Below are 25776 nucleotides of genomic sequence, written 5' to 3'. Positions count from 1 at the left end.
GGAACGCAAACACATGTGTCTATCAGAGTTCAAACAGGAGGTATTTGGCACAAAGTATGTCAACACTGTCCACTGCCTACCCAACAGCCTTCGCTACCTTTCTTCTTGGCTAGGACAACACTAATATGCTCAGGAAGCCAGCAAAGAGCTGTGAAATGGAGCTGGCACAGTAGCGGCAGGGCTCCATCATGAGCCCAGATTCCTTGACTTTTCCATTCTCACCGCATCAGTGCTAACATACATGCAACGCGTCACTCCCGAGTCCAAGACAGCTCTAGCCTTCATGGCTGCATTCCGGGCTAGCAGCTGGAGGAAACAGGAAGTATGCAAAGGACCCTCCTACCAGCCAAGCCATCTCTCTTTAGGCAGGCTTCCTTAGAAGTCCCCACACACACACACACAAAAGAAAAAGAAGTCCCCACACAACACAACAGTTCTCTGTGGCACCGCTCAGTCATAGGATCACACCTTGGTACAAGAGATGCTGGGTCACAGAGACCATCAGTGGATGCATCGGCACCAGGAAGAAAACTGCACTGTCACTACGGGAGAAGGCAAGAAAGGACACTGAATGGCAATTAGAGGTCGCTGCCAAAGGAGCCGTTTGATGTGGGGCAAGCTCTCAAATCTATACTGCAGTCTTCCTCTTTGTACATTGGAAGTAAAAGTACTACTTCACAAAGTTATTACGAGGACCAAATGAGATCATGTAAATAAAATTGCACAGTTGCTGGGATGCAGAAAATGATGGATAAACGCTAGCAGTGCGAGCTCGGATAACTGATCTTATCAGTGTCTCTGCATTTCTCAGGCTTGAAGGTGCTGGATGCTGACTCACTCCCATAATGCTCATAAGTGTTTAAAGTCAGAGTGGCTGCTTAGTAACTTACAGTGAGAAATGTAACTTTCACACAGAGCAGACAGCCTGACCAGGTTATTCGCTTCCTGAAGGCAATGGACATGGAGAATCATAAGGTTGACTGCCAAGCATGAAATCAGGAGAAACAGAATTCATTATACAATTCAACTCTTTAACGGCATTAGGCTTGGACACCCTCTTGTATCCGTCTCTACAACTGAGTTTATTTAGCCTTGCAGGTCCGAAGATCATGCTGGAAATATCACAGGTAACCTCTCCCCTGGACAGTGCCGGGAGGTTTACCAATTGCTGGCAAAACTCACCAAGAATGTGGAAACTGTGCGAAGACCCTGAGGGCAAACTCTAACACTTTTGGCATAAGCAAATTCATTCTGAATAGGAGGCCCTATAAACCTGGCATAATTTTGGAAAAGTCAGAAGCCAGGGAAAATGGGGCAGCATGAAACCTCTTTAGATTTATAGGATTAAAAGTTGAATCCATTTTTTACTTTAAAATGGAAATACTTTACATGCTTCATACCAGAGATGAGAGAACATTAATAAAAAAATAAAAACATAAACGCTACAAATTGAGCAAACTGAAAAATAGAACAATGTATATATACATGCATGTGCCCAGAATCTCACTTGTGACAATTTTTTATCTTCTAGGCTGTACATATGCCTTCTCTTGACACAGTTTTGCTCTAAATAGGGTACAATAAAAAGTAGGAGAGCAATGTGGCATAAAGGAAAGAGTGTTAAACTTTGGCATCAAAGTTGCTTTTCAGTCTTGGCTTTACCTCTTGTAAGTAATGGGATCTGAACAAGTTATTTAATGTCTCAAAACTTTTTCTCCTCTGTGATAGACTGCAAAAAAATAGTCCCTGTTCTTTATCCCTCTCTACATCCATTTCTTTGGTCATCACTTTGTAGGGTCCTCCCACTCTGACTCTGGGCCTAACCATGGGGCTTGCTTTGGCCAACAGGACAAGGTAAAGTGCGGGTATGCCAGTTATGCATCGAGGCCTCAAGAGACCTGTTTGTTTCCATTTGTTCTTTCCTGCACCTCTGCCGGCTGCCCTGAGGACATGACCGGATAACCTGCCAGATGACAAACATGTGAAGCAGAGCCCAGGCACCAGTTACTTCACTCAAGTTTAGTCTAGGAATATTACTCAGTGATTTAAGAAAAAAAAAAAAGAATCAAATAATGCCATCTGCAGCAACATGGATGGACCTAGAGATTATCATACTAAGTGAAATAAGCCAGACAGAAAAAGACGAATATCATACGGCACCACTTATATGTAGGATCTAAAAAAAAAATAAGATATAAATGAACTTATTCACAAAATAGAAAGACTCACAGAACACAGATGTATGGTCACCAAAGGAGAAAGGGGAGAGGGGAGGGATGAATTATGAGTTTGGGATTAAAATATACACACTACTATATATAAAATAGATAACCAACAAGGACCTACTGTATAGCACAGGGAACTATACCCAATATCTTATAATAACCTATAATGGAAGAGAACATTAAAAAAAAGTGTGTGTGTGTATATATCTGAAAAAACTGAAAGGGTTAGCCTACATCAGCCAATATCCAGATAAACCCAAGACATGTGAACAATCCCAGCCAAGATCAACAAAACAGTCTAGTTAACCCCCAGCTGACCTAGACACATGAGCTTATAATATGCACATTGTCATATGCTACAGAGATTCTATGGTTGCTTGTTATGCAGCATTATTATGGCAGCAGATAACTGACACACACATATCTGATATATTAGAGGTTACAACAGCTAAATGAGATATCAAAGGTAGAGTGACCAATATACTAAAAAAAAAAAAAAAATATATATATATATATATATATATATAGCTATTTGGGGGGACAAGTTTCTACTTTAAAAAAACTACAACCACATTCTTGAAATTATACCCAGGTCACTAACATAAGTTTTTGGATGTTTCTAAACCATTTAGTCTCACATTTGCAGACAGTCTCTTGTTTTACTCTCCCAACGAAGTAAAAACATCTGCAGACCGTGAATTCTACTAATTGAACTTTCAAAGAGCAGGCAAACTATTTTTCCACCTCCAATCATTTTGGAGAGGGGGATATTGTTTGATGTAGCTCACCATTGGTCTCATGTAGAAATAAAAATGTAATTAGCATTTAAAATTAATGTGTTTTGAGAAATGTGCGATGCCTCCCTCCCCCTGGCCCCGGATTGTACAATCTCTAGAATAGTTAATCCTCCCAAGAAAAAAATCACATTTAAGAAGCCAGCAACTCATCTCATAAAATCATCTTTGAGCTGGTATAAGGGCAAGCTGCAATTTAGCTCTGTGATTAGAAAAGAAACATAAATAGAGATAAACGGGCCGATGTATAGACTCCCTATTCATACACCTCCATTTGCATAAGAGATTAAGAGAGACCTCAGTGTAGCATTTTCTCTCATTTCCTCATCCTTTGTCTTTTGAGCAGATAACGTAATTAAGCCTGGCAAAACAAAAAGTACAACACTATAAACTTCACAAACAATGATGTGTGTAATGAACTAGATTCACTCCATACCACAAAATCTCAAAATGTGAGAGAAACATGGTTCACAAAGCTCTTCTCAGTATCTGAACAATCCCCCAAATTAAAATGTGTATTTCCGCTAGGAGCCCCAGCTTCCTGTGTGTTTAATATTAAGTGTATACAGACTGATAGAACTGTAAGTAACTGAAATTAAACATTTAAAAAATAAAAAAACAAGGGGTGGTCCCTAGACCAGCAGCACCATGAGAAGTAGTGGATACTGATGATTTAGGGCAAAGGATTTTCTTTGGGAGCCTTCTCTGTTCCTTACTGTGGAACATGTACTACAAAAAATGTTTGAGACGATCCTTAGCGCACACACGAACGCTGGAAGTGGATGAAGGAAAAGAGAGCATATATCTCACTGCCAGCTTGGAGACTTGGGCTCTAACCCTTAGGCCCTAACCCTACAGAATCACAAATTCTGAAGCCAGGATCCAGCGATTTGTTTTTAAGAAGCTCTCCAGGTGATTCCCATGCCTGCTCAAGCTTCAGAACTACCGATCTAGACAGCACCAAAGCTGCTTCCAGCATTATCTGGGGACTGACAGCACTGGCATCACCTGGAGTTCGTGAGAACTGCAGACCCTCATGCCTCACCCAGAGTCAGTGAACTGGAATCTCAACTATAGAAAGATCTTCCGGTGAATTGTCTGCATAGTAACTTTCGTGTAATGCCGTACTCATACCTGTCCAGTGGTTCCTGTTCTGGGCTGAATTCTGCCCCCACACCCCCAACCCCACTCCAATTCACCAGTTGAAATCCTAAACCCCTAATACTTCAGAATCTGTGCGTGGAGACAGAGCTTTTATAAAGAGGTAATGAAATCAAAATGAGGGGTGGGCCCTAATCCAATATGACTGGTGTCCTTGTAAGAGGAGATTGGGACACAGATACATCAAAGACATGCAAACAGTGAGAAGACGGCCATGTGCGAGGCAAGGAGAGAGACCTAAATCAGAAGATGCCAGCCCCGCCAACCCCTTGACCTTGAACATCTAGCTCTCAGAATTGTGAGAAAATAAATTTGGTTTTTAAGTCATCTAGTCTGTGGTACTTCATTTTGGAAGCCGGAGCAACCGATAACAGTTCCCAAAGTTAGGTGCATACTGCAATCATCTAGGGAGGTTTAAAAGTCCTGGCGCCTGTATCCCATTCCCAGAGGTTCCAATTTAGGAAGTCCAGGGATCAGCCGGTAAATCTGGACTTTTAAAAGCTCCCTGGGTGATTTTTAAAGTGCAAAACAGTTTGAGAACCACTGATAGTCTTCTTTATTCGTTTGACTGGTGAGAAAGCTAAAGCATAGGATTGATCGTTACATTTCAATCTCTTGGAACTTTCTTAGCTGAGCTCCCATGAGTAGGTCCCCTCTGCAAAACATCAGGACTCCTACTGGAAAAGTCAAGAATCCAAACTGGCAGTGAGATATATGCTCTCTTTTCTTTCATCAACTTCAGCTTTCATGTGTGCGCTAAGGATCATCTCAAACATTTTTTGTAGTACAAGTTCCACAGTAAGGAACAGAGAAGGCTCCTAAAGAAAATCCATTGCCCTAAATCATCAGTATCTACTACTTCTCATGTTCTTGCCCCTCCAGCTAAGTTGCTCTCCAGACTCCTAGGATGCAAATTCGAGACACTGAGTTTGTGTAACCCAGAATTTCGGGGCATAGGTGCCAAACCAGTAATTAGTTTTTTAAATTGCTAAACCCCTTTCCATTTGTCCTTGCGAGGTTGTGATGCTCCCAAACTCACAGCAAAACTATCTACTTACTGAAGGTTTACTCTCTTTCAGAATCTGGAGGATCTGACCCACATTTATAACAATGAAAAACCATACATGCCATATATATATTATATATAGAAATTTATTTTTCTACCAGCAGTCTCTAAAAGTTACCACTCCACAAAAATGATTTAGCACCCTTAAAATACCATGCCCGAGAGAGAAAATAATCCTGTTCTGAATATGCTTTTGCTACATTGCTTAATATTTAATGTGGCAGTGGGACCAATCATTAATACCATCACTGGCTAAAACAGAACCACTTTCTTTCATGACAGTTCAACAGACTTGCCAGCTAGCTCCCAAAATCTCTCTCCAAAGCCCCTCTCCCCGGGATCCTTTCCACAATACAAGCTAAAAAGCCAGATATTTCCTGGCCTCCCCATGCCACAGTCCAATCTCATGGATTGATAGGTGGCCCAACTCTGACCAATGAGATACAAGGGAGATTCTGTTGAGGAACTTTGGGGAAGTTATTTCTTCTCTGATAGGAGAAAGTTGCAGGAGGAAGTTATTCTACCGCTTTCTACCCCATTAACTGCATTTGAATGTGGGATGAGGATGTAATGCCTAGAGTTGTTACAGACATCTTGAAACCAGGAAAGTGAAAGTTGCTCAGTTGTGTCCAACTCTTTGCAACCCCACGGACTATACAGTCCATGGAATTCTCTAGGCCAGAATACTGGAGTGGGTAGCCTTTACCTTCTCCAGGGGATCTTCCCAACCCAGGGATCAAACCCAGGTCTCCCACATTGCAGGCGGATTCTTTACTAGCTGAACCACAAGGGAAGCCCAGGAAACCAGGAGGGTAAGGTATCAGTCCAATCCCCTGACACTGTTGGGCCACTGAGCCTACTCCAGTGATCACCTGCTGTCAGCTTTCTCTAATTTGTTAAAGCCGCTTTTAGTTGACTTTTCTGTTGCAGGGGAAAAAAAAACAGGTCATAACTAATATATAGATGTTTTCCACATATGTCAAACCCTTATTTAGAATAAGTATAGTCTGAGAATCCACACTGGGAATCATTGAATTAGAAGGCTTATCTTATAGGAGTGAAGAAAAAGCATGCCCAGGAGATGTTCAAGGGATGCCAAACCCAATTTAAACTGCCAAATTCATGTATTCATTGATTCATTCAGACCCCCACCTAATTTAATAGGCTCCAAGAATATACAGATGAATAAGACATTACCCTGCCTTTCAAGAAATTTCACTATCTTGAGCAAGACTGGTGTGCAAACTAAGAGTCACAAGAGGCAGAGGAGAAGAGTCATGTTATCCAACAGGTAGGAAACCTGAGTCAGTTTGGGGGGGCTCCCTGGGAAGAGCTTTGAAAAAAAAAAAAGGGACCATCACAGTTTCCATTTAACTCTAAAAAGTTACCCCTGGGAACTGACTAAACATCTCAGGTTTTATTCATTTTCTGGGGGGAGGAGGGTAAAGGTTCATCTCTATAGTCACAGATTATAAACCAAATGATGATTCAGGAAAGCACAATTAATAATAGGCGACCCAATCAACTGCCAGAAAAGCTGCCCCCACCATCTTTCTCTCTCCCACAAAGCAGGAAAAAGACATGGGTTTTTTTGGTTTTTTTTTTGGTGGGGGGGGGTGAGGAGACTTTCGACTTTCCGCCCATATCAGCAGGGTTGTTCGTCTAGAACAAAACTGTGCTGTGAATTTAGACCACCTGTTAACACTGCATCAAACCAAACAGTACTGATGATAAAGCAATCAGTCGACAAGATGAGACACAAACGCAGGGCATTCTAGGAGGTTCTTTCCTTTGCTACTTTTAAGCAAAAAAAAAGAGCAGCAACAATTAGTACCTATTTAATAGTCAGGGAAACACTTGAGCTTAATGGTCGAGAAAGGGGCATGCACCCTCCCCGCGACGATTTTTCTAAAAGCAGTTTGTGGGAGCACCTCCCCCCCCACAACCCCACACAAACACACACAGACTGGTAAAAGAAAAGTAAGAGGTAGCTTTGCAATGTTAAATCCTTCTAAGAGACAGTGTTCATTGATTTTCTTGCAAGAGAAATAATAGGTTTGGATGCATCTCTGAAAATAGAGAAAATGAGACCCGCGGTAGCCTCCTAAAATTTTCCTGAAATACGATACATTTAAAATAAAATATTCAAGAGTCCTTCAGTGAATTGTTTCAACATGATCGTGGCATTCACATTAATTGTGCCTCCGGAACATTTTGATTCAGTCAGCGGCGCCGAGATTGATATGCAGCAAACTGCAGTTACCTTACAGCTCCGGCAGGTCCTGGGCTGGCTCCAAGATCCCAACTCCAGCTACGGTACAGCATCTGCCACCTCGCAGAGAAATGAGGAAACCGCCCTGGCAGGGGATTCCAGCTCAGCCTTCCAGCTTTCTCGTCACCCTTGTCCCCCAACCCCCCTCTCAAACGCGACCTCTGAGAATAACCCAGAAAGAAAGTGGGGGAGGAGGGACCCACACGAAACAAATCGAACATTCCTAGCCCCATAAACGCCGCATCCGGACATTTGAAGATACCCGGGAAATTAAATAGGGCCCCAGAGTTTGGCTTGTTTGGGGTCTGAGCATGCATTTGATCTTTTCTGTTGCGTTTTTTCAAAATCGAACTTTCTGTCTCCAACGGAGAGAACCAGAGGTGGAAGCAAAGGCAGACCGAGGCACAGACTGGAAGACCGCCCCCCTCCTCCCCGCGAGCCACCCAAGCATCCAAAGACCAGAAACTCACCTGGCCGTTACCTAGACGGAAGAACGCTGGTCCCCCCCTCAGGAGGGGCAGGTATTCAGGGTTGAGTCGCCGAAGCTGAAGATGAAATTGGACCCCAGGCGGGAGGCGAAGTCCCGCTCCGAGCCCCGGGGAGCCGAGTGACTCACGCGCTCGGTGCCCGCCTCTCGCGCCGCGCGCCCCTCGCGCCGCCCGCCCCCGGCAGGTACCGGGTCGGAGCGCTGGGGGGCGTCTCCGGCCGCCCTCAAGCTCAGCGCCGTCTGCCGGACTCCCCTAGGCGGCGGCGCCAGAGCCCATCCAGCGCGGGCCGTGCCTGCCACAGCTCGCCCCTGAAGACGACCGTGCCGGACAGGGGCTGCCGTCGTGGGTCTCCCCTCTCCGCCGCCACCCGGGGACCCGCTAACCCTGGTCTACCATCTGAGCTCCACACACCTTCCACGTGCCATCTGGACACGCAACGCCAAGGCCCGCACCCCCTCCCCTCCGGGGCAGGCAGGACCAACCCGGCAAGACTCTCTTGCCCTGCCACCCTCGGTCTCCCCCTTATGACCGGGGCACCAGAACTTACCCCTTCCAGAAGCGAGCACAGCTGGCTCCAAGATCCCAGGTGTATCCTTTCCTGCAGGTCTCCCCCGCCTTATTAAGGCTCGTTAGTAAGTCCCTTGCACAGTGAGGCAAAAAAAAAAAAAAGAAAAGAAAAGAAAGGTCTGAGTTTGGATCAGAAAACCGTCCCTTGCAGGGTCATGCCAGGAGACGGGGTGGCTCCAGCCCTAAAAGCCCCAAACTCCCCCCAAGGCTTTTCACAAATCACTTTTTAAAAGTCAGGTGAGGGAAGGAGGTCGCAGGGTCTGTGATTAAATCCTGTGCAAGTCTCTGATTGGCAGCTGGTGAGGTGGCTGGGTGGTGTCAAAAGGGTTACCTTCATCAGTCCTGAGGCTCCAAGAGGCCTGGGGCTTTGTGCTCATTAAGTAGTTAACATCTTCCTTTTGGTGGGGGGTTTTCACATTTACAAAACAACTCAGGAAATTTACATCAAATACTATTACCTAGGCGCCTCTTGCAGAGAGGAGCTAAAGCCGAGGATAGGAGAGAAGGCCTGTCTGGAGAAGGCCCCGTAGGGTCCTGATCAATTTACTCCAGAGAAGCTCCTCCAACAACTCTTTCCACCTGCCAACTGGATTAGGCAATGCCCAGACCCTCCCACAGGCTTCCCTGGTGGCTTGGAGGGTAAACGTCTGCCTGCAGTGCAGGAGACCAGGGTTCCATCCCTGGGTCAGGAAGATCCCCGGGAGAAGGGCATGGCTACGCACTCCAGTATTCTTGCCTGGAGAATTCCACGGACAGAGGAGCCTGGCGGCCTACAGCCCATAGGGTTGCAAAATAGTCGGACAAGACCTAGCAAGGAAACAACAATAAAAATCTTGCTCTGCTGGGTGGAGAAGGGTGATGAGACCACAGTCCTGCCTCCACCATATCAAAACTGGGATGAACAGCGTGTAGAATAAAAATGCTGTTAGTCTTGACAAGCTTGAGAATCCAGAGTTCAGAGAGAAAGAGAGAAGAATGGGGGTAGAGTGGCACATATTCCCAGCTTGAGGACAGCATTTCAACTGTGGAAGGTTGCTGCCCATTCAGAAAAGTGTGTAATCTCCCCTAACACACACCCTTCTCATCATCCCCTTTCTTTTATTTTAACCATCATGACAAACCTAGATCTCCCCTAGAGTGGGCAGAGACTATGACATTCATTTCAGTGTTCCAATATCCAGCCTGACACCAGGATTTTCCTTCCCACTCCTGCCTTCCACCAACACCTCTCTACTTTTCCTCCTTTCACATCTATTTCCTTTTACTTTTCTTCCTTATCCATACTTACTTCCCTTAATAATATCATCCCTCAGCCTCTCTCTCTCTCTCTCCTCTCCAAGTTTAAAAGTCACTGTTTCTTTTCTAACTTTATTTTTTCTCCTCTTCCAAAGTGTCCAATACTCTGCATTCTTCCTTACTGTATTCTTTTCAAGGTTCATCTCAATGAACTGTATTGTTTTAAGCTTATTTTAAGTCACTCAACTCAGTCATGTCCGACTCTTCGTGACCCCATGGTCTGCAGTGTGCCAGGCTTCCCCATCACATTACCAACTCCCAGAGCTTGCTCAAACTCATGTCCATAGAGTGGATGATGCCATCCAACCATCTCTTCCTCTGTCATCCTCTTCTCCTGCCTTCAATCTTTCCCAGCATCAGGATCTTTTCTAAGGTGTCAAGTCTTTGCATCAGGTGGCCAAAGTATCAGAGCTTCAGCTTCAGCATCATGGATCAAAATTCTTTCCTTTCATAAATCCTATATTCCCCTAGAGTGTGTATGTGTCTGTGCGTGTGTGTGTAAGGCAATGTCTCTTTTCATGCAAGGTGATCAACTATAAGTATTACTAGAATCATATCATCATCCATTCATTCAACTCATATTTAATATATACCTACCATGTGCTTGGCATTATGTTAGGTCCTGGGCTTATAAAGATGAATAAGCAAAGTCACTAAGATCAAGAATGCCATACACCATATACCGAGGAGTGGGGTAAGGGGAAGAGCAGACAATAAACAAACTCAGGCAGCAAAGCTGTAAAAGGGATGTGTACAATGTATTGTGGGATTGAGAAGGGAGTTTGCAGCCCTCGGTGGAGGAGGTGCAGTGGTCATGAATTATTTCATCAGAAGATAACAACTGAACTGAGACTTGAAGAAAGACTATGTATTTTCCAAGAAAATAATAATGGGAGAAATACACAGGAGTTGAATAATTTACTGTGGATTCTTAATTTGTGTCTTTCTCTTGCAATTGCATCATCATTTAGTCAGATAATGTCCAAGAGAGCTCCAGAGTTGAGAGAGTCCTAACTTCCTAAGAGTTCCAGCAAAGCTCCAGGGATTGGCTCTGCTTGGGTCATGTGTCTATTCCTGAGCCAATCACCATGGGCCAGGTAGGTGATGTGTTCTGATTGGCTATCCTGAGTCATGTGCCCATTCCTGTCCCTCTGTTTTGGAGGGGAATGTAACAGACAGATTAATAGCCTTACCTGATGAGGAAGGTACAGTTCCTAAAGAGAAAGATGCTAGGAAAGATGTGGACAAAAGTAACATGTCCACTACATGTATACAATCATTTCCCTGAAAAATCTCTCATTTTGCAAAAAGCACACTAAAAGTAACAAGACTTATGGAAAAAAATAGAGTTGGGGCAGATCACTCAAAATGTATGCAACCTTATTAGCAGAACATTAATAAAATAAAAAATGAATGTCTCAGACAAAACAGTTTGATATGGCAAGAGGCTATCCCTAGAATATTAAATGTGCAATAAACCAACACAGCAGAAATTCTGACTTATTAGAGCTGAGACAGCACACAAGAAAGTGGAACTCAGACCTGAGCTTGTCATTAAGGTAAGCACAGGAGGAAGTGCAATCTACCTGGTGCAAGAACCATAAGTAAGGCTTCCTTGGGGAGGAAGCCCCTTGGTACAGACTCTCACTTTTCATTTTCTTAAAATAAAGCTAAGAAGACTTCTGACTGTGCAGCAGCCAAGTTGAGTCCTTTTTCCTTTCATGCTGAAGGTTATAATTACACTCCAATACAATTTCCACATTATATTGATTTCATTCCCCTATTTGCAACTGCATATAAACAATTCTTATGAAGAGATGGTATATATTTATTTTCTATCAAATAGTTATCAAGCACCTGTCATCTAATCTGGTCTTGTGATTTTAAATTCCAATTATTTGCTGATGACTTTCAGATTTCTATCTCCCACCTGGAATTTCCTCTGAATTCCAGACACTAATCCAACAACCTGCTTAATATCCTCACTTTGATGGCTAAATGGGCTTCCTAGGTGGCGCAGTGGTAAAGAACCCGCCTACCAACACAGGAGATAGGAGAGACTCAGGTTCAATCCCTGGGTTGGGAAGATCCCCTGGAATAGAAAATGGCAACCCGCTCCAGTATTCTTGACTGGAAAATCCCATGGACAGAGGAGCCTGGTGGGTCCATGGGGTCACAAAAAGTCGGACACAATTAAGTGCACACGCATGGCATGACATGGATGGCTAAATAGGAATCTGCAACTTGCCTTATATACAAAATCCAACCCTTGATATATTCATCAGATTTCTCCTTCTCAGGTCTTCCTCATCTTTTTGAATGGAAACTCCGTCCATATTGACACTCAAGCTAAATATCCTTAGATCATTTTGACTTTCTCTCACACCTCACATCCAATTCATCAGCAAACCCTGCCTATTCTACCTTCAAGACACATCTAGAATCCAACCACTTCTTATTACCTGCACTGCTACCATCTAGTCCAGCCACCATTATTTCTGCTGTTATTACAGCAGAAATTACAGCAGTTATTACAGCCCAGCTAGTCTCCTTGCTTCTGCCCGTTGACCCCTCTAATCTATTCTCCCACAGTGGCTGGAATTATCCTTTAAGAAAAAAATTCTATGTTGACTGTATATACCCTTGATAGTATATACAAGAGTATTGATAGTGTATATATTATCAGTATGACATCACTGTAGATGTTGACCTTGGTCACCTGGCCAAGGAAGTATTCAGCAGGTTTCTACAGCTGCTATGGAAAACAGTGTGGAGATTTCTTAAAAAACTGGAAATAGAACTGCCATATGACCCAGCAATCCCACTTCTGGGCATACACACCAAGGAAACCAGATCTGAAAGAGACACGTGCACCCCAATGTTCATTGCAGCACTGTTTATAATAGCCAGGACATGGAAGCAACCTAGATGCCCATCAGCAGATGAATGGATGAGGAAACTGTGGTACATGTACACCATGGAATATTACTCAGCCATTAAAAAGAATTCATTTGAATCAGTTCTAATGAGATGGATGAAACTGGAGCCCATTATACAGAGTGAAGTAAGCCAGAAAGATAAAGACCATTACAGTATACTAACGCATATATATGGAATTTAGAAAGATGGTAACAATAACCCTATATGCAAAACAGAAAAAGAGACACAGATGTATAGAACAGAATTTTGGACTCTGTGGGAGAAGGCGAGGGTGGGATGTTTCAAAAGAACAGCATCAAAACATGTATATTATCTAGGGTGAAACAGATCACCAGCCCAGGCTGGATGCATGAGACAAGTGCTCGGGCCTGGTGCACTGGGAAGAGCCAAAGGGATCGGGTAGAGAGGGAGGTGGGAGGGGAGATCAGGATGGGGAATACATGTAAATCCATGGCTGATTCATGTCAATGTATGACAAAAACCACTACAATATTGTAAAGTAATTAGCCTCCAACTAATAAAAATAAATGAAAAAAAAATAAAATAAAATAGAAATATAAAATAAATAAATAAATAAATAAATAAAATTTGGGGAGACTTCCCTGGAAGTCCAGTGGTTAAGACTCTGTGCTTCCACTGCAGGGGGCATAGGTTCAATCCCTGTCTTGGGAACTAAGATCCCATATACCACACAGCCAAAAACAAAACACAAAATAAAGTTACTGTTCTTCTTTCCCTTTTTATACCGTACATTTTGGAAGAAAATCACAGCCCACCCTTTTAAAGGGTGGGAAGTTATTTTCCATGTCCTTAAATGTAAGGTGTCTGCAGTTTTTCTGAACATGAAATTTGTCTCTTTACAATTTATTATTAATTTAATCTTTGATTTATTTTAAAAATTATAATTCTAAACATGTCATTCATCTATTCAAAATCCCCCATTGCCTGTCTCCCTCAGAGTAAAAACCAGATTCTTACAATGGACTAAGTCTCAACATATTCTAGAGTTCTCCATCATTCTAAGCCTGTCATCTTCCTCTGTCTCCCTAGTTTCCTGCATTCTGTTCATACTGGCCTTCCTGCTCTTCCTTCCACATATAAAGCTGGTGCACTAACTGTTCCCTCTGCCCAGAACTCTCTTCCCCCAGATATCACCAGGGCTTGTCTCTTAACAACTTAAGATTTCTCTTCAAAAGTCATCTATCCCTGGCAGTTTAGCAGATGAGACTCTGAACTCCCAATGCAAAGAGTACAGGTTTGATCCCTGGTCAGGGAACTAAGATCCCACATGCCATATGCAGGCAGCCTTAAAAAAAAAAAAAGTCATCTGTCCCTGAGGTCTTCCTTGACCTTGACTAGCAAATTAAAATACTAACTCTTTCTCCTAACCCCAGTACCCCATCCCCCATTCCTGCTTTATTTCCCCCTATAGTTTTTATCCCATCTGACATACTAAATATGGTATTCACTTATTTCTTTATTTTCTGTCTCCCACTTGTACAATATAAACACCAGGAAAACATGCATTTCTGCTTTACTTAATGGCTTATCCCTAGTGCCTAGAACAGAATCTGGCAGGTAGTAGGCAGTCAAGAAATACTGGAGTGCATATTTGCCTGCTATGTGCCAGGAATTTTTCCAGGCATTAGGAATATGACAGTAAATTTAAAAAGTTAAAACAGATTAAGCCTCCCTATCATATGTGTGTGACTCCCTAAATACTACCTTCTAAAAAGCAAGACCTGTTTTAGCATCATTCAGCCTATTCGACATGAACAAGCAAAGTTGTTATGCTTAAGAGAACAAATAATGAATATTATGCAGTAAGGATCCCCCTACAAGCTTACTAATACTTGTAAATTAGAAAAAGTCTGTTTGCTATGTTGCTTGATTTTTTTTAAATCTGAAAAGTCCAATTAATCATTAAGTCTGCTTCCACTGAACCCCTTTACACTGGTAGATGGTTCTATAACATCTTGGCATTAAACCATCACAAGCTGACTATAAATCTGTAAATCTGTTTTGTCATGGGAAGAATCCATTGTTATCAGTACCTGACATAAAATAAAAGGTCTGGAAAAAACAAATAAATAAAGGGTCTGAAGAGAAAAATTACAAGGAGGCCATGCAATACTGAAATTAACATGATCAGAGTAACACCCTAGTGTTACGGGGGCAGCACATAATTAAATGACAAATGAGACAGAGAGAATGGGTTGTCAGCTCAGAGGAGGAGTAATAATTTGTGGGTAGAGAAGCTGGATCTAAGAGTTGGGTATTTTTGCATTTCTAGTGCATCAACTACAGCACCCCTGGAGCTGGGAAGTGTCATGTTATGATAGCTTGTCGGATTTGCTCTTCCTGTACCTCCTTTTATCTTCTGGCTCATCTCTAGGCTTTTGACATCAAGGGTGGCCAGGAAGGCAGGGACAGTTGGGCTGCTTCAGATGGCTTTTCCCTCTAAGCATCAGGAAATGTTTTCTTATGAAACCAAACATTAAAGCACCGAGTGGGGAGGTATTGATTTTGCCCACTTGAGTTTCATTATTCCTCTTGAGGGTCTTTCAGTCTTCCACTTATTCCCACTACCACTGTGGCCCCCAGAGGCTCACTGTTTCCTCATTAAAACTTTGACATGTGCTATACATCTGAAATCAACAAGCTCTTGTAAACCAACTGTAATTCAATTGAAAATTACATGAGATTTTAAAACATAGAAAATAAATACATGACTTTTAAAATAAATAAAAATTGACATGGGGTAGAACAGTTGTGACAATATAAAATTTTAAGTGACATTCCTATAACACACAAAGAAGAAAAAAAATATTGTAGAATGAACCAATGATCTCCATTAATAAAGAAAAAAAGCATTAATCTAATATTTATTTATGAAGATTTTCACACTTATCTTGATATTCCTCTTAGTAGCCCTAAATGATAAGGTAGTTATCATTATGCCCATTTTACTGATGAGAAAACTGAGGCTCAGAACATTTAAATGCTTTGTCCATGGGCACATAGCCAACTGTAGTTTGAGCTAGAGTTCAAACTAAGGTCTGCTCTTCCATAAGTTTGGTGCTTTTATCAATTGCTGCTGCTGCTAAGTCACTTCAGTCATCTCCGACTCTGTGCGACCCCATAGACGGCAGCCCACTAGGCTCCGCCGTCCCTGGGATTCTCCAGGCAAGAACAGTGGAGTGGGTTGCCATTTCCTTCTCCAATGCATGAAAGTGAAAAGTGAAAATGAAGTCGCTCAGTCATGTCCAACTCTTCTCGACCCCATGGACTGCAGCCTAGCAGGCTCCTCCATCCATGGGATTTTCCAGGCAAGAGGACTGGAGTGGGGTGCCATTGCCTTCTCCAGCTTGTATCAATTAGCCCTAGCCATAAACTGATGCTTCAAAAACCAGTGGCTTAAAACCAGAATCGTTTACTCTCAAGTATCTATGAGTTAAATCAGAGTCAGCTAATTTAGGCTGAGCTCGGTTGGAGGTGACTCTGCTACATGGAGTCTGTTACCATGTGGGACTAGAAGGCTGGCGCCTGCATACTCTTCTTATGGTAATAGTAAAAGGGCAGACACAAGAGGAAACTTGCAAAGTCTCTTGCTAAGCTCAGAACTGGTGCAGCATCATTGCCACCTCATTCTGTTGGCCAAATAAAATCCTTTGGCTGAACTCAAGGTCAAGGGACAGAGAAGTATACTGAACCCAAGAAGGCACTGCAAAATTACATGGCAATGGGCATCTATATAGGAAGGGATAAGAAACTGGAACTATCAATGTTCCAATCAACACGGTGCTCCTCCCCAGGTACCAGGCAACTTCTCTACACAAGTTTGTCATCTACATTCTAGCCACCTACAGCTGAGACAATGGATGTCTATTCTGTCTTCAAATTAGAATCAAAGGACATGTCCCTGCTTTGCCACCCATCGTGGCTCCCCCACTGCATTTCTGACAGTCTTGTCTGCATTATTGATTCGAACTCTCATCTTACCCTTCCTGTGAGACCTACCTCCAAAACGTAGGGGAATGGCCTCATCTAAGTTCACCCAGTGCACGTGTACAACACAGAAACCCCTACAACTCAGAAGAATTGTAAAATTCATACTGGGATTCCCTGGTGGTCCAGTGGTTAAGACTCTGCCCTTCCAATGCAGTGGGTGTGGGTTCCATCCCTGGTTAGGGAACTAAGATCCCACATGCCATGTAGTGCCACCAAAGGAAAAAAAATTTTAATAAATAAAATTCAGATAATAAGATTCATATGCATCCATCAGAAATGGATAATTCTATGTATTTAAACTCTCCTAGCTGGACCCTTATTCTCTGGTGCCTAATTCTCTTTACTCATTCATCCAATTCATTTGGCGATCGTTTAATGGGTACATACTATGAGTCAGACGTTGTGTGAGGTAATGCAGAAGTGAGCAGAAGAGTCGCAGGCCTTGCCTTCACAGAGCTTTGTTTGTTTGTTTGTTTTTTCCTGGTAAATTAATATGTACTGATGTATGTGAATGAATCCATGTCATGTTATACTTAACTCACATTTGCATAACTTATTTGCATCTTAACAAGAATGCTGACCCAAAATGTGATCCATTTTTGTCCTGTCTGGCCCTGATGGGATAAGGAACACTTTCTGAGCAGGCATGGTTTCCTGCTGTCTGTACATTATAACCCCTAACTTGTCACTGACAGTAAGTTCCTAGGATAAAACCTCTCTGCCCATAGTAGAGGGGATGCTGGAGAAACCCTATCTGGATGGTGAAGGCCAGATGATCATCCCAGATGGTGATTTTGCACATACCTAGTACACTTCACGGAGAAGGCAATGGCAACTCACTCCAGTCCTCTTGCCTGGAAAATCCCATGGACGGAGGAGCCTGCTAGGCTCCAGTCCATGGGGGCACTGAGGGTCAGAAACGACTGAGCGACTTCACTTTCACTTTTCACTTCCATGCATTGGAGAAGGAAATGGCAACCCACTCCACTGTTCTTGCCTGGAGAATCCCAGGGATGGGGGAGCCTGGTGGGCTGCCGTCTATGGGGTCGCACGGAGTCAGACACGACTGAAGTGACTTAGCAGCAGTACACTTCAATGAAAAAATACACAATTATCTTTAAGTACTTACTTGATGCTGGGTCCTGAAAGAATGTGGGTGAGATTGTCTGGATTTGAATCCATTTATTAGCCATGTCACCTCTCTGGCCTCTGTTTCCTCATCTGTAAAAATGGAGATAATCAGAGTAGTTATTCATAGAATTATTATGACAAATAAAATAATCTACATAAGCATTTAGCTCTGTGCTTGCCACATTATGGCACTGAATGAATATTTAGCTGTGATTATCTTGCCCTATATGCACAGCTGGATAGACAAAAGATTTGAAATAAGTTGAAGAAATTCTTCTTCTCTCTAAGAATCTAATAATCCCATTTCAGAAGAGAAGGCATACATTAACAAACAAGAGAGAAATCACAAGATGATTGCATTAATTAAGGTTCTTTTATTTGCAAGCAATGGAAACTAACTTTAAGAAAAAAGATTGAGAGTGAGAATAAATTCATTGTAATGATTCAGGGGTGTTCCATGGCCTCAAAAGTCAGTTTAGGTCTGAAACTTTGACATGGACAAGAAGCCAGCCAGCTCTAGAAATTCAACAACTAGAACTGGGTGTGGACCCTGGGTCTCTTGAGCTCAGCAAGTAAGGGGACTTCAGCTCTTAACACCTTTTAATCTCTGGTTTCCTGGTTTCCAAGTTTCAATTTCCCAGGAGGAAGAAGCTGGTTGGCCAGTTTGTCTCAGTGTTCTACCTCTGGATTGATTCATTAGGGTGGTCTCCTATCAGTCAGGGCGAGGTACAGGGGTATCCCATTGTATACATTGGAAGGCTCTTTTTTTGCAGATGTTAACAAGGAACTCGGGGAATAAATAGATGGCTTCCTGTTACCCCTTTGCCCTCATCTCCTACAGTACTGCAGACACTCTGACCTTGATTTCCCTCAAAATAGCCAGACACACTGCCTCAGAAACTTTCTATTTGCTATTCCCTTTGCCAGGCATGCCCTTCTGTTAAATAACCCCATGAATCACTTCCTTATCTCTTTCATATATTGAGTCAAATGTTATCTGCTCAGCAAAGCCTTCCCTGACACAGTTATTTATTTATTTTTAAATTAAAAAAAAATTTTTTTTTAGGCCATGCCATGCACCTTGTGGGAATCTTAGTTCCCCAATCAGGGATTAAACTAGGCCTTCAGTGGTGAAAATAGGGAGTCCTAACTACTGGATCCCCGGGAATTGCCAACAAAGTTATCTAAAACGGCAACATATCCCTCCAGACATCCACATACACACCTCTAATCACACTTTCTCTGCTCTCGTTCTGTCTAAAATATTTATAACCTGCAGTACCAGTTAGCCAGGGTTTCCCAGGTGGTGCTACTGGTAAAGAACCCGCCTACCAGTGCAGGAGACATAAGAGACACGTTGGATCCCTGGGTTGGGAAATTTTCATCCCCTAGAGGAGAACATGGCTACCCACTCCAGTATTCTTGACTGGAGAATCCCATGGACAGAGGAGCCTGGCAGGCTGCAGTCCACAGGGTCGCAAAGAGTCGGACAGGACTGAAGCAACTTAGCATGCATGCACCAGTTAGCTACTTCTGTAACAAAACAGTGCAACTTTAGCAGCTTTAAACAACCACCATTTTATCTCACTTGTCAACAGTGGGTTGGTTGTGCAGCTCTTCTGGCCTGGACTGACTCGGTTGACCTCCCCTGGGTTTGCTCATAGATCTATGGTCAGCTGGCAGGCCAGCTGATGGTTGCAAGATCCAGAATGGCCTCATTCACATTTCTAGTGGTTGTTCTCTTCCATGTAGCTTTTTTATCTTCCAGCAGTTTTCCTTGGAATCATTCATATAGTGGTTGAGTGGTATAGAGGTCTGATGGCTCAGACAGTAAAGAATCTGCCTAAAATGCGGGAGACCCAGGTTCAATCCCTGGGTTGGGAAGATCCCCTGGAGAAGGGAATGGCAACCCACTCCAGTATTCTTGCCTGGAGAATTCCATGGACAGAGGAGCCTGACAGGCTATAGTCCATAGGGTCGCAAAGACTCAGACACAACTTATTGACTAACACACTTTCTTTGAGGATTCCAGGAATAATAAGGGAGTAAGCCCAGTGAGCTAGCACTTTTTGAACCTTACTTGTATTTGTATCTTATTTGCTAATGTCCTTTGGCCAAAGTAAGTCTTGTGAACAGCCTAGATCTAATGGGTTGAGAAAGACTCCAGTGCTTAATGAGAAGAGCTGCAAAGTAAAACAGTAGAAGGGTGTACAAACAGGGATGAAAAGAATTCATGGCTATAATTGCAATCTATCACATCTTTAATATATCATGTAGTTTACTGATTATTTTGCTTACTGTAAATATAACTCTCCATTCATTCATGAATCCCTGCCACAAGAAAAACACCGAATGTGGAGAAATTTGTGTGGAGTGATTAGTTTCCGTTTCTCTGCCCACACTGAAGAAATGGAGTCTTTTTATGCGAGAGGCTTTCCTTTGAGTTGGGCCCATCTAATGCCACATTTGTGTCTTATAAATTCTGAGTACTCTTTAACTGTTTTAATAGCACAATGTATTAACCACTCTCGTAATTGCATAGATAAAATCCACGTTTCACATGAACATTTAAATGAATGCAAATCAACCTAATGGCCTCTCCTAGAGGGAGGATTATCATGCAATGAACATTTGCTCTAACTGATATTATGTATGCAAATGAGATTTTAATTTTGATATACTTTCACATGGACATATTTTCAGTTCAATGCAAATCTACTTATAGTGTATCATTAAGGCTGAATCAGTCTTTTTTCCAGTATATGTATGTGTGTGGTTAATTTTGATACAGACGATGAAGTTTAATTTTCAGAATATCAGATGCTCTATTCTGCTCACCACTACCCCCACACCCCCAATGTCAGCATTATTATGGAGAACTTTTTTTTTTAGATGGGTACAGGATGTCGGGTACATGATGTCTTACCCACCTACATTTTTTATCCTTTTCTCTTTTTCAGCCACCCTCTCCCACTTTCTCCAATGTCACCCTATACTTTTGTGTTTGTTAAAATTATTATAAAGGCACAATGTTGTCATCAGATCAACTCACTTGACTTCTCAAAGAAGATGGCTTGATGGTCACAGCATCTTCATTGATATGGCAGGCAACATTTTTCATTCATAAAACGTTCCCATTTAATTCTCTCTCACAGTGGCAAGACCAATATACATATAGGATATCAGGCATCAGTATAACACAAAGATAAAATAACACAGAAAAATAGCTAAATGCAGTATGTGCATACGTGCTAAGTCACTTCTGCTGTGTCCAATTCTTTGGGATCCCATGGACTGTAGCCCCACCAGGCTCCTCTATCCATGGGATTCTCCAGGCAGGAATACTGGAGTGGATTGCCATGCCCTCCCCTTCAGGGGATCTTCCTGACCTAAGGATCTATAAGTGTGATATATTTTTATCACATATATTTTATGTGATCTATTTTGGAAAACAAGTTAAATCCAGTCTTGCAAGACTGCACATTCACCTCAGTATTAGCAGCACTCCATTTATTTGATTTTCTTTCAGCTAAAAACCAAGGAACTGTTAAATTGCCAACAGGCGTTCATTTTGTCAGAGTTGAGAGGAAAGCACTCAAGAAAGTTAAAGCAATTCTTTTCTACTGGGTAGGTTATTATTAGGCAAATTGCACTTTGCTTTTAAAATGTTTCTAAAAAAGACTCTGTATGCTCATCCCCCAAACACCTTCCCATATCCAGGAGTTTTTGGCTTCATATCACCTTATTATGGAAACATTAAAACCTATGTGTCATCCAAAACTATCTCTAGGATTAACATATCTGTAGTAGAAGAGACAATTTAACTTTTCTTTTCTAATATGAACTTCCAAGAAAAAGAAAAAAAAAAAACTAGATAGTTGTCTACATTAGACTACTCCATGGAGAGCTCTGACCACAGAACACAGGTGAAGTATGGATGGTAACTTCAGGCTGAGCACAAGATTCCTGGAGCACCACCCTGTTACCTCACCACCAACCAATCAGAAGAAAGTCACACACCCTGCAGCCTTCACCCCAAATTTTGCGCATAAAACTTCTCCCCCAAAACAATCAGAGTATGGGGGTTTTTTTGTTTGTTTGTTTTTAGCACAAGCCACTATTCTCCTTTCCTGGCTTTTCAATAAACCTTCCTCTGATCCAAGCTCTGATATTTTGGTTTGTTTGGCCTCACTATGCATCAGGCACACACAATCGCGTTTGGTAAGGAGTATTCTCCAGGTCATGTACAGTTCCTATTACTGACTCTGCAAAAACACTCCCAGTACCAGCACGGTCTGCTTACCACTCTTTGTTGCTGTGATTAATTCAGTATTCTCTGCAGCCTAATACCTTTTCTTTAACATCCAGGCCACCTAGGTTTCCCTTAATGCCACATTGACAAAGGAATCAGCAAATATCCTCTCCCATTCTGCTCGTAACTCCAGCTCTTTTAGTGGAACCACAATCCTTTCAATAAAGTGTCTGATTAGAGATTTTCATTTCCCAAAGCTTTTCTACTTATGATATAATTGCTTCTTAAAACTAAAAATAAAATAAATTCACTCTGGAATAAGTGAGTAAGGAGAGTAAACCTCTCCTTTTTCTTTCTAATACTTCAGAATTGAAGAGTGTCAGCTAAGAGAGTCAGAACTGACTTCAAGCCCTAGATCTTCCCATTACTGGCTGAGATGCTGTAGGCAGGTTTACTTGATAGGTTCTAGGATTCAAGCTTCAGAGTCTAAATAAGCAGAGAGGGAACTGTAAATGAATATTAAAATCTCACAGATTTAACTTTGAAAGAGTCAGAGGAATAATCTCTATGCTGAACTTCTTGGTAACATGCTGAGAAATGGAATATTTCCTGCCATGGCAGTAAACAAGGATGCCACAGCCATCAGTGATTGCAGCCCACCAATGTGAGTCAATGAGCCCTGAGGAAACTCAGGAAAGAAAATACCTGCCATCTAGCACCCATTCCCTGCAGTATGTCCTAAGGAAACCCAGGATGTGAAAAGAGGAAACTGGCCCCAGATAGCTGAGGTGGATGCAATATGAAAGGAACGATTTCAGTGAGCCCAGACTCTTACATCTTCCCAAACATAGAAAATCACTGAATTCCTTAACTTGGAATATCTGGTTTACTTTAATTTACAATAATCTTTTTATGTTCAGAATACCTGTCTTTTGTTACAAAACTTCTATATAACCTAGCTCCCTCCACCCTCGCCTCCTTGGAGCAGTTCTCTCAGGGTTACTTGAGTTGCTGTCTCCTAGACTCGAAGTCCTAAAAATTTCCACTGAATAAAACATAACTCTCAAATTTTAGGTTGTGAATATTTTTTAAGTCAACAACTCCCAGGGCACATGGCAGAACTGCCCTCTTCCGCCACCTAGGCTAGCCAAACAGCTGCCCCACAACCTGATTTTCTATCTTCTGTCTTAACATTTACAGTAGGCAGTGTTTATCATTGTGCAATATAGTTTGAATTACAAAGCACACCTTTATTAGACATGTCTGATTCTTTCTGACCCCATGGACTGTAGACTGCCAGGCTCCTCTGTCCATGGGATTTCCCAGGCAAGAATATTGGAGTGGGTTGCCATTTCCTTCTCCAGGGGATCTTCTCAACCCAGGGGTTGAACCCAAGTCTCCTGCATTGCAGACAGATTCTTTATTGTGTGACCTACCCTTTACTTGACAACACACACACACACAAATACCTAACAGAGAGACTGCCACATCTCCTGTCTTATAATAGCCTTTGGAGATGGACATGTAGAATTGATTGGGGGCACAGTGGAATAAATATTAGATGAGTCTCCAGGAAATCCAAATTTTATATCCAGATTTGCCAACTTATTTACTATGTGAGCTGAAGTAAGGCACAGCACCTCTCTGACCTCAACAACCTCAACCCCCAAATGAAACAATCAGCCCAAATGGTTACTAAAGCTAGTTCTTAAATCCAGTAATCCTAGCAGATTCAGTTAACTCTCTGAAAATTATAAAAGTAGATCTCTTATTCATATTTAATTTTTAATGAAATAGTTTTATCATGATTTTTTAAATTATACATTCTCACTTTTAAAAGGTAGGAAACTATAAATTAAAAAAAAAAACTAAACCTACTTGTAATACCCACTACCTTATATTTTATCTTTCTGGGCTTCTTTCTTGATTTCCAATTCTTGTTCCCATCCATTATAACATTAATTTATTTTAGAAGGTCCAAGGTGAGGTATTATTTTTAAATTGCATTTCTAGTATAAAATTCTTGGATTTTATAATGTCCAGTATATGCACTATTTTATTTTTTGGCCACATTATGTAACATGTGGAGCTCTCCCAACCAGGGATCAAACCTGAGCCTCCTGCAGTGGAAGTGAGAAATCTTAACCACTGGACCAAATCTAACAGAAAAAAATTAAATTATTTGTGCTACTTGTTTTTGTAATGGAACTGGACCTTCTGAGGCCCTCCAGGGCATGAAACTCTTTCCATGTCCCCCTTTCTTATTTGTAGGAATAAAGTCTTCAGCCTCCTAGACCTCCCTGATTTTCAAAGAGCAGTTTCAAACAGTTGCTAATTAGGGAAGTGAGGGAATGCAGAAACAAAGGAGGAAAAAAAAAATCAAGAGACTACAGTGCAGGATCCTGGTTCCTCCCCAAGGAATATGAATATATATATATATATATATATGTAAAACAATACAAGAACTAAGGTGCCCACCAAGGTAGAGAATGGTAACTTCAGGCTGAGCACAAGATTCCTAGAGCACCGCCCTGTTACCTCACCACCAACCAATCAGAACAAAGTCACACACCCTGCAGACTCATCCCAAATTTTGCCTCTAAAAACTTTCCCCCAAAACCACTGGGGAGTTTGGTTTTTCTTTTCTTTTCTTTTTTTTTTTCTTTTTGAGCACAAGCCAACATTCTCCTTGCATGGCCCTGCAATAACCTTTCTCTATTCCAAATTCCAAAATTTCAGTTTGATTGGCCTCACTATGTATTAGGTAAGCAAATGTCCATCATTAACATTTTCGTATAGATTTGAAATTCTGTTTCAATTACAGTAAATACTTCAATATAAGGCTGCAAAGGCACAATTTAAGAATCCAATGTCAATTTTCTTTTTTGTTTATTTTGTTGCTTTTTTTTTTTCCACACTGTGTGGCTTATGGGATTGTAGTTTCTTGACCAATGATCAAACTCAGGCCTTTGGTAGTGACAGCGTGGAGTCCTAACAACTGGACCACCAGGGGATTCTCTCAATTTTTTTTTTTTTAGTTCTACCACTTTATTGCTGCCAACCCATCTCCGTCCACCCTCGTGCACACATGCTCAGCCATGTAATCCCATGGACTTCAGCCCGCCAGGCTCCTCTGTCCATGGACTTTTCCAGGCAAGAATACTGGAGTGGGTTGCCATTTCCTTCTCCATCATTTTTTTTTATACTTAGAGAGTAATGCTCTGAAAAGTCCAATTGCAAAAGTTTGTCCATTTATCACCTAAGGCTAAAAATGGGACTGGAGAAGTGATGGAGGAGAATCACTGTTCAAGCAGGAAATCAGTACTATTCTTTAAAGCAAAATTAAATCTGAAATGGAAAGCTTAAACATTGGAGTAATATGCTATGCTTAGTTTTGTCCTCAAGTAAGAAAGGCAGTTACCTCTGTGATATGTTTGAAAAAGAGCTCTCCTTTCCACCACCCGAGCAGTATGTTTCTGTGCTGAAATCTTACCATTCCTTTGGGCTTCAAAGCATATTTAATCTTTAAAAGTCCTCTATGCAAAGAAGGAAGTACCTGTTGGAAGGAAGAAC

General features: G+C 41.9%; 1 protein-coding gene across 1 annotated transcript in view; it reads right to left on the bottom strand.

The window, feature by feature from the left end:
• The window catches only part of SYTL5 (synaptotagmin like 5), a 376311-nt gene that overhangs the window by 257008 nt on the left and 93527 nt on the right, over positions 1-25776 (bottom strand). Inside the window, exons 6-10 of the mRNA XM_070461916.1 lie at positions 25625-25759; positions 17950-18041; positions 8554-8646; positions 7989-8063; positions 7510-7603 (exon numbers count right to left, since the gene is read on the bottom strand). The gene's annotated coding sequence lies outside the window, so the exon portion shown is untranslated. The remainder of the gene's footprint in view (positions 1-7509; positions 7604-7988; positions 8064-8553; positions 8647-17949; positions 18042-25624; positions 25760-25776) is intronic.

The sequence above is a fragment of the Odocoileus virginianus genome, chromosome X (assembly GCF_023699985.2).
Source record: "Odocoileus virginianus isolate 20LAN1187 ecotype Illinois chromosome X, Ovbor_1.2, whole genome shotgun sequence".
Taxonomy (NCBI): domain Eukaryota; kingdom Metazoa; phylum Chordata; class Mammalia; order Artiodactyla; family Cervidae; genus Odocoileus; species Odocoileus virginianus.
Note: the sequence above shows the minus strand (reverse complement) of the source record. Positions and strands in the feature narration are given on the sequence as shown.